The sequence below is a fragment of the Podarcis cretensis genome (genome assembly GCF_951804945.1).
Source record: "Podarcis cretensis genome assembly, chromosome: 5".
NCBI classification, from domain to species: domain Eukaryota; kingdom Metazoa; phylum Chordata; class Lepidosauria; order Squamata; family Lacertidae; genus Podarcis; species Podarcis cretensis.
In genome coordinates, this window is record NC_137174.1 from 18,341,043 (window position 1) to 18,355,298 (window position 14,256).

Sequence of the window (14,256 nt, forward strand, 5' to 3'; positions counted from 1 at the left end):
GTTACAGACTCCGCTAACCCAGAAATAGTACCTCGGGTTAAGAACTTTGCTTCAGGGTGAGAACAGAAATCGTGCAGTAGCGGCGCAGCAGCAGCAGGAGGCCCCATTAGCTAAAGTGGTACCTCAGGTTAAGAACAGTTTCAGGTTAAGAACGGACCTCCAGAACGAATTAAGTTCTTAACCCGAGGTACCACTGTAAAATGTTATATTAATTTGTTCAGTGTGACCTTTATGTTAGCAAACCTCCAAGTTATTACATTCTGCATGTTCAACTGGGTGCAGAATTTTATGAGATCATCTGCTTTCTGTTGGAGAGACACATTTGGAAGAGAGATTCCTACTCTCCAATGGCAGTTCATCCAAGCACATCAAAATTTGCTTAGATTTTACATCTGCCCTCATCCACCTTAAACAAATATTCACCATGGAAATACTTAGGCAAGAATAAATCACAGACATTTAGCTTTCCAAATAAGTGATTTTTTCCAGAAGCTACAGCAAACAAGTCTCCATCTGCTGGCAGTAAAACAAATATGAAAAAAAGGTTCCAAACAACTTAAAAAGAAATAACTTGGTTTCCTTACAAGAAGGATCATGCAATCTTTGGGTTAGCATATATGCAAGCTATAAAATCTCTTTTGGAGAGATTCAGTTCACTTGCAGGGAGCCATAGCTGCATGGCTTCTTGCTTGTTTGTTCTAGGAAGCATGAAGGTTGGGAAAGGGTTGAGGGCAGAGGCTGTGGAGAGCCTGCTAAGCTGAACTTCAATTTCCATCAGTCCCAGGAAGCATGACTCAATGGCCAGGGATAATGGGAGCTCTGAAACGAATTAAGTTCTTAACCAGAGGTACCACTGTATGTATACTAGGACAAATGCCAGTTTTCAATGGGTCTTTTTGTTTTTTGTTTAAATGCAAACTGATGTGGAAATGTGGCAAGCTGAACTTTAGACTGGAAAAATGAGAAGCTGGAAGAAACTGAAACTGACTGATTGATTAATCCATCCCTACTTTTGAGGAGAGGTGTCTAGAATTCCACTGTTTCAGAGTACCAAAAATCGCTGGGGTGGATCTTGACCCAGTTAATACTTGCTATTTAAGGGTGAAATAAGTCCTTTATCACCCCACAACTCAAAGCAAAATGTGAGACTTCCCACTTGCCATGCCTTTTAGCCACTGAGTGAGCTTTCCAGTAGTACAGCCCTGCTTCTGAGATCCACGTGCATGTCAAGGTGGAAGGTGAAAACTTCTCAAACTCAGCTCTACCAAACCACCCATAAAACCGTTCTTATAAAACCATTGCATGGGAGTGCTTCTACAAAGGGAGGGAGAGAATCATTATAAGAAGTCTCAGCTTTACAGTGCTGCATTATCTGCGTAAAGCTGTATCAGACATGGGCTTAATGTAATAATATGCTCCGCAAGATAGATTAATTTCTCCATCTAGGTGTTTTTGAAGTATTCATGGCTGCCTGACATCAAAAATCGGTTCTGAGGGAGAAAGGTGGCATGTGGGGCAGCAATATTTGTTCTGCCTCAAATGATGAGAATACTCAAGTCAATTTCTAGAAGAATCGACCTATTTGAGCTTTTATTTGGCTGGCATATCATTGCCCCTGAATTGTTTGGTTTCATTTTGCATAATGCACATCTGTTTTGTTCTTCTTCTTCTTTTTTAAAAACAACAACCCCAAATAGTGCCTCAAAGTTATTGACAGTCGGGGTTTATTCTTGTTGTGACTTTCTTCCGAAACCAGGTGAATTAACTGTGAACATAGGAAGCTGCCTTCTTATGGGGTCTGACCATTGTAACTCATACTTGTTACTCCTAGAATCATAGAATTGTAGAGTTGAAAGGGACCCGAGGGTCATCTAGTCCAACCCCCCGCAATGAAGGAATGGTTAGTAGCACTTCTCCAAGGTTGTCCAAATGCAAATCTTGAAGTTTGCTTGCCTGCTTTTTTTCAAAAGATAGTTTGAAATTGCTTCCTGAGACTCTTAAACTCATATTCTGGCCAGGCACTTTCTGCAATGGGAAGCTTGATCTCTCCACCTTTGTGCCATTGGAGCTCCCCTACTGCCAGAGGCTTCTGTAATAAATGAACTCTGGAAGCCATCCTCAACCCATTTTCAACTTGGGAGAGTTCATTATTCTTCTGAGCCTGCTGTCAGTCCATTACTCCTCAAAGCTGCATTGGGTGGGGGTGGGGGGGGACAACACGAGCCAGTACAAAACAACAGCAACAACAAATGCTTAGAGCTATCACTTGATTAAAGAACTCTTAGTCAATCAAGTGTATGAGTTCACAGTGAAATTATATGTGCACAGTTCCTTGGGAGTAAGTGGCACGACTTACGGTAACCCAATGGGACTTCTAGATAAACATGCCAAGTCAGTGACTCGGTTAGTTATATTTGCATATATTTGCACATACCAAAACAATACACCTGAAGCAAAAAGCATCCTTTGTGTTTAGTTTGTTTGTTTGTTTGTTTGTTTGCTACCTTTCTATGCCCCCTTTCCTCCAAGGAGCTCAAACTGGTGTACATAGTTCTCTCCACAACTCCCCCTCCATTTTTATTCTCACAACTAGGGTTTTTTTTCCAGTCGGAGCTCACCAGGAGACAATGCCTGGCTAAGGTAACCCAGTAAGCTCCATGGCTCAGTGGTGAACCCTGGTCTCCCAGGTCCTAATGTGTATGCTGGAACAGGCATCATCTTCCAAATGGCATTTCCTTTCATGTAAGAGAGGAGAAGAAGGTTTATTTTAAGATGGTCCTTGCTGCCTGCACTTTTTCCTAGTACTTATTAGCAGCCCCCTGTAATAGCATATGCCAATCTGATTTTCCCCCTGTAGTTTATTACTGCAGATCAGTCAAGTTGGCATAACTTGATATAAAATACACCCCTCAATGAACTGTTTTCACCCTGGTACAATTCCTTATCTCAAACGAGTCCAGGAAGGCATTGGTAAATATTCTGAGCTCTCAATACTTAATGTAAAGATCAGCACACTAATCCTAGGTTATCAGCAAACTTAATTTTCACCTCCTGCTGAGGTTCCGCAGAGACAATAGTATCCTCCTCTTAAAAAACAACAACCCCAGGATTCAGGAAACATACAGTCAACCAGTTGCGTCATTTTATCAGTAGGGCCATGTCCTTTTTACTGTCAGCTAGGAAAGGTAAAGAAAATAGCAGATGGGAACTTGTAGGAAATAAACAATAAAAAAGGAATAAAGGTATTATGAGAAATCACCCGTCTAAAAAAGACCCCCTCCCCTTTCCATTAGAATACATTGACTTAAAATAATACAAGAACTCCAATTTTTCAATGGCTGGGTAGCTCTCAAAGCTCCACTGGAACCCCCTCTTTGCACCTCAATAATCTCACGAACCAACACTTCACTGGGCCACAGACCAAGGAATGGGTGAGAGAGACGCTGTAGCCTTGCTGGTACTACAGGTTACTGATGAGGAGAGCATAACTCTCAAAGGAAAGGCACAGCAGGATGGTGCTTATGTAACAAAGGGCATTTGTGAGGTCAGAACTAGTGACATGTCACAGATCTGGCCCTTGAGCAACTTAGCAGGTGAGGTGGAATCCTCTCCCCAAGTTTGCCACCCCTGCTTTAGGGGTTCACCAGATCTCAAACATCTTCTAGGAAGACCTCTAGATTTTGTTTTGAGATGGCGTTTGTCCAGTACTGAAATTCTACCCTCATCGCTGAAGCTAAAGCAGCTGCTTCAGTAACAGTCCCTGTACTACAGGATCAACAAAATGTTTGCAAGGCTGACATTAGGTCACCTTTCCAGTATAGACTGAATACTGTACCAGCATAAGATTAAGAAATGGTGGAAGCAGCTAGATTTTGTTACACTGAAACCAGCAGCTAAGTGACATTCAGCAAGAGATTGGATTGCATTTTAATAAGCTACAAACAGCCGATAGAGTTGATCCCATGGAAAATAACTCTTGAAGATTTTCCACTTTGATCATGGAAAGAGAGAATCAGCAAGAATGTCAGTAAATGGAAAACCACTCTACATACTCAGGAAGAACTCCTTGACTTGTGATGTAACTTAACAGCTCTCTTGCAGAAAGGTAGAATATTTTGGGAAAGCCACATAGGTTTTAATACTATGTCAAAACACTGCAATGGAGGGGAAATAGCAAGGAAAGTTCTTCCGCATGAGTCCCATTGAAATGAATGGGAGCTACAAAGGAGCATACAGTTGTAAGTGCTGTTATTGTTCATTTCCTCAAGATTTGTCTTGCAGAAGAACTGCTTGTATTTTGTTACAATTAGATCACATCCACCCCACAGTTGTAGCTGGTTCCATAATAATTCCCTTTCCAGTGCAGAAATCTGGGAGCTATAACTTTGCACAGAAGGTTAGAGATCTCTAACAGAGCAGCCCCACCAAGCTACAGTTTTCAGGGGCTCGGGTTGGGGGGAATCTTATACCACAGAGTGGTGTAAAATCAACATGACTTTATAGTGTAAATCTGTTTTTACCTACAGTTGTGTAAACATACCTAAAGATCGCTTTCCTGGAAGGTAGCACATTCTTGGGGCAGTCTTCTTCATGGTCGGTATCCTTGTGAGACTGCTGTGAATCAGGTGGTTGACCTGGTCAGCTGATCCTAGAACCCATTTGGATAGGCTTTGGGCATGGTCAGATGGTGAGAACTTAGGGCTGGGGTAGGAACTTAGGGTAGGGGTCCTGCCCTAACTGCTGAACTTAAGCCTTCAAGTAGTATAGAAGAGAGATGCAATGCAGTATCTGGCTCCCATTCTGATGATGTATGTATGCTTGGGAAGCAGTTAAGGCTCATCATCAAGGATTTCTCTGCAACAAATCAGCTCAAGAGTACTGGATACATATGGTGGCATTTGTAGTAAATTCCATTTGCAGGTTCAGTAAGTGGGAAGCAAGCATACCTGCAGATATTATTTTTTGTTTAGTCATTTAGTCGTGTCTGACTCTTCATGACCCCATGGACCAGAGCATGTCAGGCACTCCTGTCTTCCACTGCCTCCCGCAGTTTGGTCAAACTCATGCTGGTAGCTTCGAGAACACTGTCCAACCATCTTGTCCTCTGTCGTCCCCTTGTGCCCTCAATCTTTCCCAACATCAGGGTCTTTTCCAGGGAGTCTTCTCTTCTCATGAGGTGGCCAAAGTATTGGAGCCTCAGCTTCAGGATCTGTCCTTCCAGTGAGCACTCAGGGCTGATTTCCTTAAGAATGGAGAGGTATGATCTTCTTGCAGTCCATGGGACTCTCAAGAGTCTCCTCCAGCACCATAATTCAAAAGCAGATAGTATTAGCATCTGCCTAAATTGGCATCAGCTAATCAGCTTCAATCCTACCCCCTACAAACAGAACAAAACAGCAACACTCTGAGAAGTCATTTTGCCAGCCAGCTGTAGATGTTTAAATGTCTTTCTTCTTTAATGGCCAAATTAAAATAAAAACCTCTCTCCTCAATCCCCACTGTGACACACAAACTTCCAGGCAGCAGCCTTGTTTAAAATCAATTGTTAGATCGCTGTGCAGGTCATACCAAACCACTCTTGAGTTGGTTGGTTGGCATCCATCTGTCTTGGGAAACAATGGAGGAGTGCACATTTAGAGGTGAAGTTGAACCATTGGAAGGTTGATGTGCTTGCTGTGGCTGTAGAGACAGATACAGGAAAGATATGTTTTGTTGCAGCTGGGGCAGGTGAAGGTGTTTGGTTGTGCTAATGCAGATGCACTATGTTGACATTCATTGCTAGTATCCAGACTGCCAAAAAGCACAACACTGGTCCATGTCATTAAAAGTAGTTCACTAGATTGAGGGAAAATGTAGTTCTTTCAAAATCACTCAACAGTTTCGGAATGTAAACATAGCAAAGTCTCTAATCCATCTATTTACAGACTAGCTGATGCCTTTATGGGCTACCCATAAAGTATCCAATAGGAATCAAGCCATACCCAAGGAATCAGGTCATTAACCAGCAAGGGATATTTAATTATTAATTGGGAAGTATAACCTGCCCCAACCCAAAGGCAGGAAACAGTAGCCTCTCCAGAGAACAGAATGAAATTTAATCAAGGTTGAAATCCCCATTCGGCCATGAAGCTCACTGAGTGACCACTGTCTCTGAGTCCATCTGCAGGGTTGTTTTAAAGAGGAAACTGGATTGGGAAGAACCATGTATGCCACGTTCACCTCCTTGGAGGGAAAGTGGGATGGAAATATAATAAATAAGTACCAATACATAAAATCCATTGGCATTTCTCTTCCTTTTCCCAATATAACCCTGAGGCTCCAGACATTAGCCAAAGCAAGTGCATCTGAGAGGTGTGCAGCAGTGAATTGCAGAAGTGGATTCCAGAGACTACAGGCTTGAACAATTTCAAGAGTCCAAGGGGAGAGAGTGGCCAAGGTGCTTATTGAGAGTGCAGGGCACATGGAGCCAAAGCAGATGCAACCCCACCCAGTTAGGAACCCCCATCCCATCCCCAGCATATTTGTTCCAAATGCATTGCTACTTGTATTGTTGTTGTTGTTCTTTAAATTGTCATGAGCCATGTTAGAAGCCAATTTATGATTGGCAAGCTGGATAAAGATACGCAAAGAAATTAGACCTTGGAGTATTTCAGTGCCAGAGCTTCCCCATCTGCACTGGCTCAGTACACCAGCAGCTTCACTCTGTTACAAAACCTCGGGCAAGGCTGGGTGCCTGGGACTGTCAAGTCTGATTAGCAGACATCATAAACAATTATTTGCTGTCTATTGCTGCTGCCACTAGAGTAGGAAGTGGAAATGTACAGAATGAACGCCAAGCTTACTCAGGAGTCATTGGTGAAGTACTTCATCAAAGGCTTTGTGGAAGTCCAAGGCTCAGAGTTTTGCACGTCTTCTAGCATTTGACATTGCACAGCTCACCTAAACACCAGTATCAGCATCATTTGGGTCCACACCACACATTCAAAGTGTGTTGCTTCCTGCAAAAAACACTGAGAATGTAGTTTGTATGGGGGGGGGCTGGGAATCATAGCCCTGTGCAGCTCCCAGGATTCTCCAGAGGAAGTAATGTGCTTTAAATGTATGGTACACATATGACATTACAGTCATATCTCGAGTTACAGATGCTTCGGGTTTTGCGATTTCAAGTTGCGCACCGCGCCGAACCCAGAAGTACCGGAACGGGTTACTTCCGGGTTTTGGCGCATGAGCAGAAGTGCTAAATCATGCTTTGCGCATGCACAGAAGCACCGAATCGCGACCCGCACGTGCACAGATGCGGCGCTGCGGGTTGCAAATGCTGCGGGTTGCGAACATGCTTCCCACACGGATCACGTTTGCAACCCGAGCGTCCACTGTAATCAGCAACACACTCTGAATTCCTAGTCCCCTCCTTGGCTTGCATTAGATCCCTGGCCTGCTGTTGTCCTTTTTCCCCCCCCAACCCAAGACAGGAGATAATATCAGTCTGTTCTAGAGATTTATGCTGAGTGGAATTGTGTTAAATAAATTTTTAAAAAAATCTTTTGGAGTTCTGAACAAGTTTTAGAAGCCAAGTTTCTTTAAACTGCCATCAATCACTATTAAAATATATTTTTCCATGAAGTTTCTTTTTATAAAGAACTGTGTTTAATTATTTAAAATGAAGATTTAAAATGCCCTTTTGCATGATTTTAAAGACAACTGTTGGGGTGTCTCGGTTTGTAGAGCATGAGACACGTGGGTTTCAACCCCACATTGGACAAAAGATTCCTGCATTGGACTAGGTGACCCCTGTGGTCTCTTCCAGCTCTACAATTCCATGATTCTAAAGTGCCCCTTTGAGTTCATGCCCCTGCCATGAAAACTCATTTAAAAAAGACCTGGGGCAGCATGTGCAAGTTGTCAGCATTAGCAGTCAAGGGGAGGGAAGAACAAATGGAAGAGGTAGCCTTGGGTCAACAGATCCTTGGATTACATGGATGTTAGGTCTGGCAGGATGAGGGTGGGAGAAATTGTTTTGGCAGGTGGTGGGATTTTGGAAAGGATCCAGAGGACAAGTGGAAAGCTGGTTATGGGATTTGGGTGGGGCGAAGACAAGCTGGTAAGGCGGGCAGCTGGTGAAGGGGCAGCACCAATGCTGGTAAAGGGGGTTTGGCATGTAAACTGTGAAAGGCTGGCACACTGGAAAGGGGATTGGATGGTGAGGTGTTTTGAAGGTGGTTGATGGGTGCAGGAGTGTCATGACCCTGGGGTGATCAGCTTGATAGCTCAGTTGGTTACAGCATGGTGCTGATAATGCCAAGGTTGCAGGTTTGATCCCCATATGGGACAGTTGCATATTCCTGCATTGCAGAGGTTTGGACTAAGGGTCCCTTCCAACTCTACAATTCTATGATTCTATTCCTCATCTTCAAGGAACAAGGCTGTAGATTTGTATGAAGTATCAGATGAACAAATATAATGAATAATAACAACGCTGGTGCCTGATTGAGGTTGGTTTGGTGGAATTGACATTTTTGCCAATCAAATACACTTCCCTGCTTACTGGGAATGTGACCCTCTGATCTGCAGTTTATTATTCATAGAGTGCTTCCTTGCAGTGATTTTCCTTCAAAAACTGGCAGTCCGCAGGGTCACCACACTATTGCAGCGTACTCTGCATCATGGTCTCATTCAAGAGAATTTTCCTAATATATATCTTGGGGGTGGTGGGATTGTTTTATTTAGATTTTTAAAAGCAGAATCCAGCAAAAGACATACATTTCCTCCATGGGTGCAGGCTTGCTGCACTCCAATTCCTACCTCCATTTCTCGCCTCAGTTTACTTCTTGCCAAATATCCCACACATACCAATTTGATGTTATTATATAAACAACCCCCCTTCACATTAAAGTAATGGTAGACTTGCAGATAAGCAGTCAACGTTAAATTTAACCATGCAGCAATAAACAATGACTAAATTAAAGTGCGAGAGTAAAACCCAATTGCATTTCACAAGAATTCAGGCAGTTATAATCAACTAGGAAACAACCTCTGAAGAAAATAAAATGAACAAGATGCTTTCCAGAAAACAAACCTCTTAACGTCTTGTCCACCGGGCCTCCCCCAACTGCAATTTGTTCAAATAAATGTGTGTGAGATAATAAAGGTAAACACAGAAAACATTGTTGTAAACACAACTTTAGGGTCATTGCTGCACACACATCCCCAGCCATCACAACGTCTCCTAGTAGCGATGTTCAAACAAGCACTCTTTGTGTGTGGGATGGGGGGAGACACACAGGGTCACACCTGCCAGATCTCTAACACACTGGCCAAATATGCTGTACAAACTATATGTTCAGCAAGTCATGCAAGGGAGGACGACTGGCCAGCCAGTTTTTGATCCTAAAGCTCTTCTAGGCAGGGATGTGTCTCTGTGTTGTAATAACTATTCCAAGCATCATTACCACAGATGGCCCTATGTAAATAAATAATAAATTTGCTCTGTTTTGCTACATCAGCTGTCTCTCAAGTTTTGTTTTAGTCCTATATTTAAAACATTAAAAATCCAAACATATGAATTGCCTATGTCATCTTATGAAGACAAACATGGGCACGGTCAGGATTTATGTCGGCGGGGCCAGGGAGAGGACACCCACCTGTCCTGTTCCAGAACCGAGCTATCTGTGACGCGATTGGGCAGTTTGCAGAATCCACACCTATTGCTCAGTCAGGTTTCCAGTTGTGTCACTAGAATGCGCCACAATATCATCCAAGTGAACTCAGCGAGTATTTCAATTCCAAATATTCTGATTATTTCTAATTTTAGTTAAGCATTTTTATGATTGGGGGGGCAGCTGCCCCCTTGTCCCCCTGGCTATGCCCATAAAGGCAAACTTGACTTTCAAAAAAAATTCTGATTATCCTTATCTGACCACTTATCAGTTCAGTATTTGATTTGTCTGACCAGTGAAGTAGTGCAATTATAAAACATTGGGTTCTGAAATGCCAATGAATTCAAGGTTCTGCCAGGCCCAGGCACATCATTTTCTGCAAGTCTACACCCACAAGCCACCAGGTTCTATTCAGGCTCCGCCCCAACTTCCCATGTGCCGCACTTGGCTCCACCTCCAATCTGCCAGCTTCTCTAGGTGCCACATTTGGTCACAGCAAGTTCATCAGGCTCTGCCTGCTCAGGTTTCAAACATCACCACTTCTCCTGCACTACGGCAACTGTGATTTCAGAAGTTACAGGAACTATACAGAATGAAATTCTTAAGACATTTTATTTTTTAATGTTTATGTCCTACTGTGTGGGTTCGTATTGGGATATACAATCTTGTCTGCAAGTCACACCAAGTCACTAAGGCAAAAGTTTAGAGGACTTTCTGGAGAAGTTTAACAGGTCTCGCCGTCACTTGAATGACAGATGTACTCAAGGTCTTGGTGACATTGGCAGTGGTACAGAGGCAATGTTTTTCCTTCTCTCTCTCTCTCTCTCTCTCTCTATATATATATATATATGTAAAAGGACAAAGTGTTCTGAACCATTTTACTAACCTGTCAGGAATACAGATTATTTCCTTTAATACCTCTCATCTAACCAACCCACTCCTTTTCACTACGGAACTAGCACTTTTCAAATCCTTATTTATAATGGGGGAATGAGGAATGCTATAAAGTGACTTCCAAAGGGCACAGAGACCACAGGCAGCACAACCTGGGATCCGTTCTGTCTTTGGCCAAGCCTCTGGGGACCACATGCTACACGGTACATGTGGCAACCCCACTCTTCCCCCCCCCACTCTTGCATGTGTGCATGCACACGCACACACAGGTGGACATTCACACAGGTACATAGGCCCATTCTCCAGCTGATCCATGACACGATGGAGGATCCTAGAATAGATGAGTCTTTGGCCTGATCCAGCAGGGCTTTTCTTATATTCTTACTTCAAAGCTGGGGCAGGGGGCTCTGCTGGGGAGAAGAAAACTAGTGGGGCAGCTATAAAAATGCTAGCACACATTTGCAAAGCTAAGCAGGGTCAGTTATTGTTTCAAATTGGATGAGGAACTGCATGTTGAGATTCTTGTATTGCAGGGGGTTGGACCAGATGGCCCTAGGGGGGAGTCATTTTCAATGCTATGCTTCTATGAAAACCCTCTACAAATACAGAAAAATATGAAGGGTCAAAATCCCTCCCCAAGCTGTACTGTAGCGGTATTGTGGTGCAGTATTCACACTTTCTCAAGTAGAGAAAGTCTGTAGAGAAAGTAGAGTCTGTAGAGAAAGTAGAGGCAAGTCTGTAGGTACTGAACCATTATCTAAGCCTTGGCATCAAGGACAACATCATGGGACCAGGGAATTGGAGGGAGGACAACTCACTCTCAACAGAAGAGTTCTTTTTCATTACCTTCCCCAGGAACTGCTTTTGGCCACCCCTTTCCTGTCTGCTCTCTTGTCTTTTGGTCAGGGATGGAAAGTTGGATTTGAAGTTCCAGAAGCAGGAGAACAGGTTGACCAACCTATTGTTTGGTTGGTGGAAGAAAGGTTGAGGGCAAATAAGTATGTTGTGTTTTCATGTTTCTCCCTACCCCTTCCTAGTTGGGGACTCCTCAGGAATCCCTCTCTGTTTCTGTTTCCTCTTTGATATTTATTTATTAGGCAGTGTCTTATCGTAGCCCTGCCAGTGTTGTGCTTGTTCATGACTGTTGGCCATGCTGCCAGAGGCTAGAGGACTTTCTGCAGAAGTTTAACAGGTCTCGCAGAAGTTGTAGCTCAACAATATCTGGAGGGGACCAGGTTGGGGAAGACTGATTTAGCTGGTACCTGTTATACTTTTTGGTCTCATGCTTGTTTTGGGGTCTCTCTCTGAGCTACAATTCCTAGAGTAGTTTAACTATCAATACTTCTCCACACGGAACCCTGGGAATTGTAGCACTGTGAGGCTCTCCTAACAACACACAGCAAATTCCTAGGAATTTCTGGGAAAAGCAAAGACTCCTTAAAGTGGGAGGATCTTGCTTTAAATGTATAATACAGAAGGGGCCTGGGAATGCCTGTCCATCTTTACTCTTAAACCGCAAGCCTGCGGTCAATGAGTGTCCTCTTTTAATCTCTTTGAGCTGCCGAGATACCATCTGCCTAGATAGAACTGCAGTTTCTGAAGTGATGATTAACTTTCCCCAAAGGTTCAGACTTCCTATTTTATGGTACACAATGAAATACAACTTGTCAGCTCCCAGGCTGAGAAATATGCAGCAAATAATACACAACCCTGCAAGTGAGAGAGGGCTTCAATTCTTCAAACCATTTGAAAGTGTAGGCAGCTAACTATCCCCCCAGGAATTCACAGGAACAGACTTAAAAGAGGTTTAGGGTGATTTTCCTTCCACTACCGCGGATCAGAAGTCATTCGGAGACCATTAAAGCCAGCCTTACCAGAAACAGCCAATCTCTGGATCTCATAAAAATGCAGCCTCTGAAATGTGATTTAGTGTGCTTTGGGAATGAACTTTCCTTCACCCAAATTTCCTAGAGTTGCAGGGACATGGTACCAGCTGTTTTTCATCTTCTCTATTGAAGAACAGACAAAGCTCTGGTACTTGGGTACCAATCATCTTGGAGCAGGCTTAGTCAATATGTGCACTCCAAATAAGCTTTGTGTGGGGCCCTAGGACACATTCCAAAAACACATGATGGCTCAAGCATGCAAAAACCAAGCAGTGGATCTGTGCAGTGCTTCAGATGGGCACTGAAGACCTTTCCCAGTCTGCATTTGCCCTGGTGTTTTCATTGTTTTATCATTTGTTGGCCTCCCCTGAGTTCCTTTGGGAAGAAGGATAGGACATAGATTTAGTAAATAAATAAATAAACTTCCTACACCTGAGTAATGTACAAATAACTTCGGGAATATACTTTGAGTCCCTTTCTTGCAGGAGGAATGTGCAGATATATTGTTTTAATCCACCCCCACCCCCCATTGTGGTGTCCGCTAGAACCATTAGATATGTACCAAAGCCTCAAACCTCTGGCTTTCCCAACCGAAAGGTCAATTGTCTACTTCCAGTTTGGGCATCCACAGTTTTGTTTAAAATATATATACTATATAAATATGCAGCATGTTTAAATCTCCCCCTTCTTCCTCCTACAGTATTAGAAATAATAAATGGTTTGCCCCAAAATTGCACAGGGTATTTACTACAGAACCAGAAACATAATGTAGGCAATGTTGAAAGCCAGTGCTTATCCCTGTATAGATTTAAATATATTTGGATAGTTTCCGGAGTCTTGTTTGGTGCTATCATAATCTATAGGGTTTTTAAGGCAGCAGGAAATAGTAAGAAAACAAGCTTTCCGGCACATATGCTAGTAAATCTGTCTAAAGAAAAAGGACCCAAGTGTTCATCTCATGTTTGAACTAGTACTACATCACACTTAGAATCAGACTGAAAATGGGAAAGGAAAAGTGTGAGCTAGATTTCTCCCACCACCTGCCCCATTGCCAGCTTCAAAAGGTATTGCCGGAAGCATAGCATGCCAGTTCACTTGTCTATGATTTGACTTTAGTCATCCAACATTTGCTAAAAGTCAGTCATCTATCTTTTCTCTTTTTTTAACTCGGCTTCATTCATCTATCCCTTGTTAGCTATGAAGACACCTGTCAGGGAGAGCTTTCCAGATAAGGACTCTTGTCCCCTCTTTAAAAATCTGGTTCACCCTAATACTTCTGATAGTTAATAGTGAACCAGCTGAACTGTAAAGGTAAAGGGACCCCTGACCATTAGGTCCAGTCGTGACCGACTCTGTGGTTGTGGAGCTCATCTCGCTTTACTGGCCGAGGGAGCCGGCGTACAACTTCCGGGTCATGTGGCCAGCATGACTAAGCCGCTTCTGGCGAACCAGAACAGCGCACGGAAACGCTGTTTACCTTCCCGCTGGAGTGGTATCTATTTATCTACTTGCACTTTGACATGCTTTCGAACTGCTAGGTGGGCAGGAGCAGGGACCGAGCAACGGCAGCTCACCCCGTTGCGGGGATTCGAACTGCCAACCTTCTGATCGGCAAGTCCTAGGCTCTGTGGTTTAACCCACAGCGCCACCCGCGTCCCTACAGCGCCACCCGCATCCCTAGCTGAACTGTAAAGTGCATTAAAGCCAAAAAGAAGACTACGAATGGGGATTAAGCTTGAGGATGTGCATGAAGATATGTATGTTGACATTAAAAGGCCCATGTGGTCCAGCATCCTATTCTCACAAGGGTCAACTGGGTC

At 43.4% G+C, this 14,256-nt stretch overlaps 2 long non-coding RNA genes across 3 annotated transcripts in view; both read right to left on the minus strand.

Annotated features, from left to right (window-relative positions):
• Positions 1 to 1,706: 1,706 nt before the first annotated feature.
• Positions 1,707 to 3,475, minus strand: LOC307216615. Of its 2 annotated transcripts, XR_013839220.1 has the most exons (3): positions 3,381 to 3,475; positions 3,049 to 3,176; positions 1,707 to 1,827 (listed from the first exon to the last, which is right to left on the minus strand). It is a non-coding gene; the product is annotated as an uncharacterized lncRNA (long non-coding RNA). The 2 variants fall into 2 exon arrangements; XR_013839221.1 differs by having other exon boundaries at positions 1,707 to 3,176; positions 3,381 to 3,457.
• Positions 3,476 to 4,263: 788 nt separating this feature from the next.
• The window catches only part of LOC307216601, a 75,542-nt gene continuing 65,549 nt past the window's right edge, over positions 4,264 to 14,256 (minus strand). The window contains exon 6 of the long non-coding RNA XR_013839195.1: positions 4,264 to 5,679. This is a non-coding gene — a long non-coding RNA (uncharacterized lncRNA). The remainder of the gene's footprint in view (positions 5,680 to 14,256) is intronic.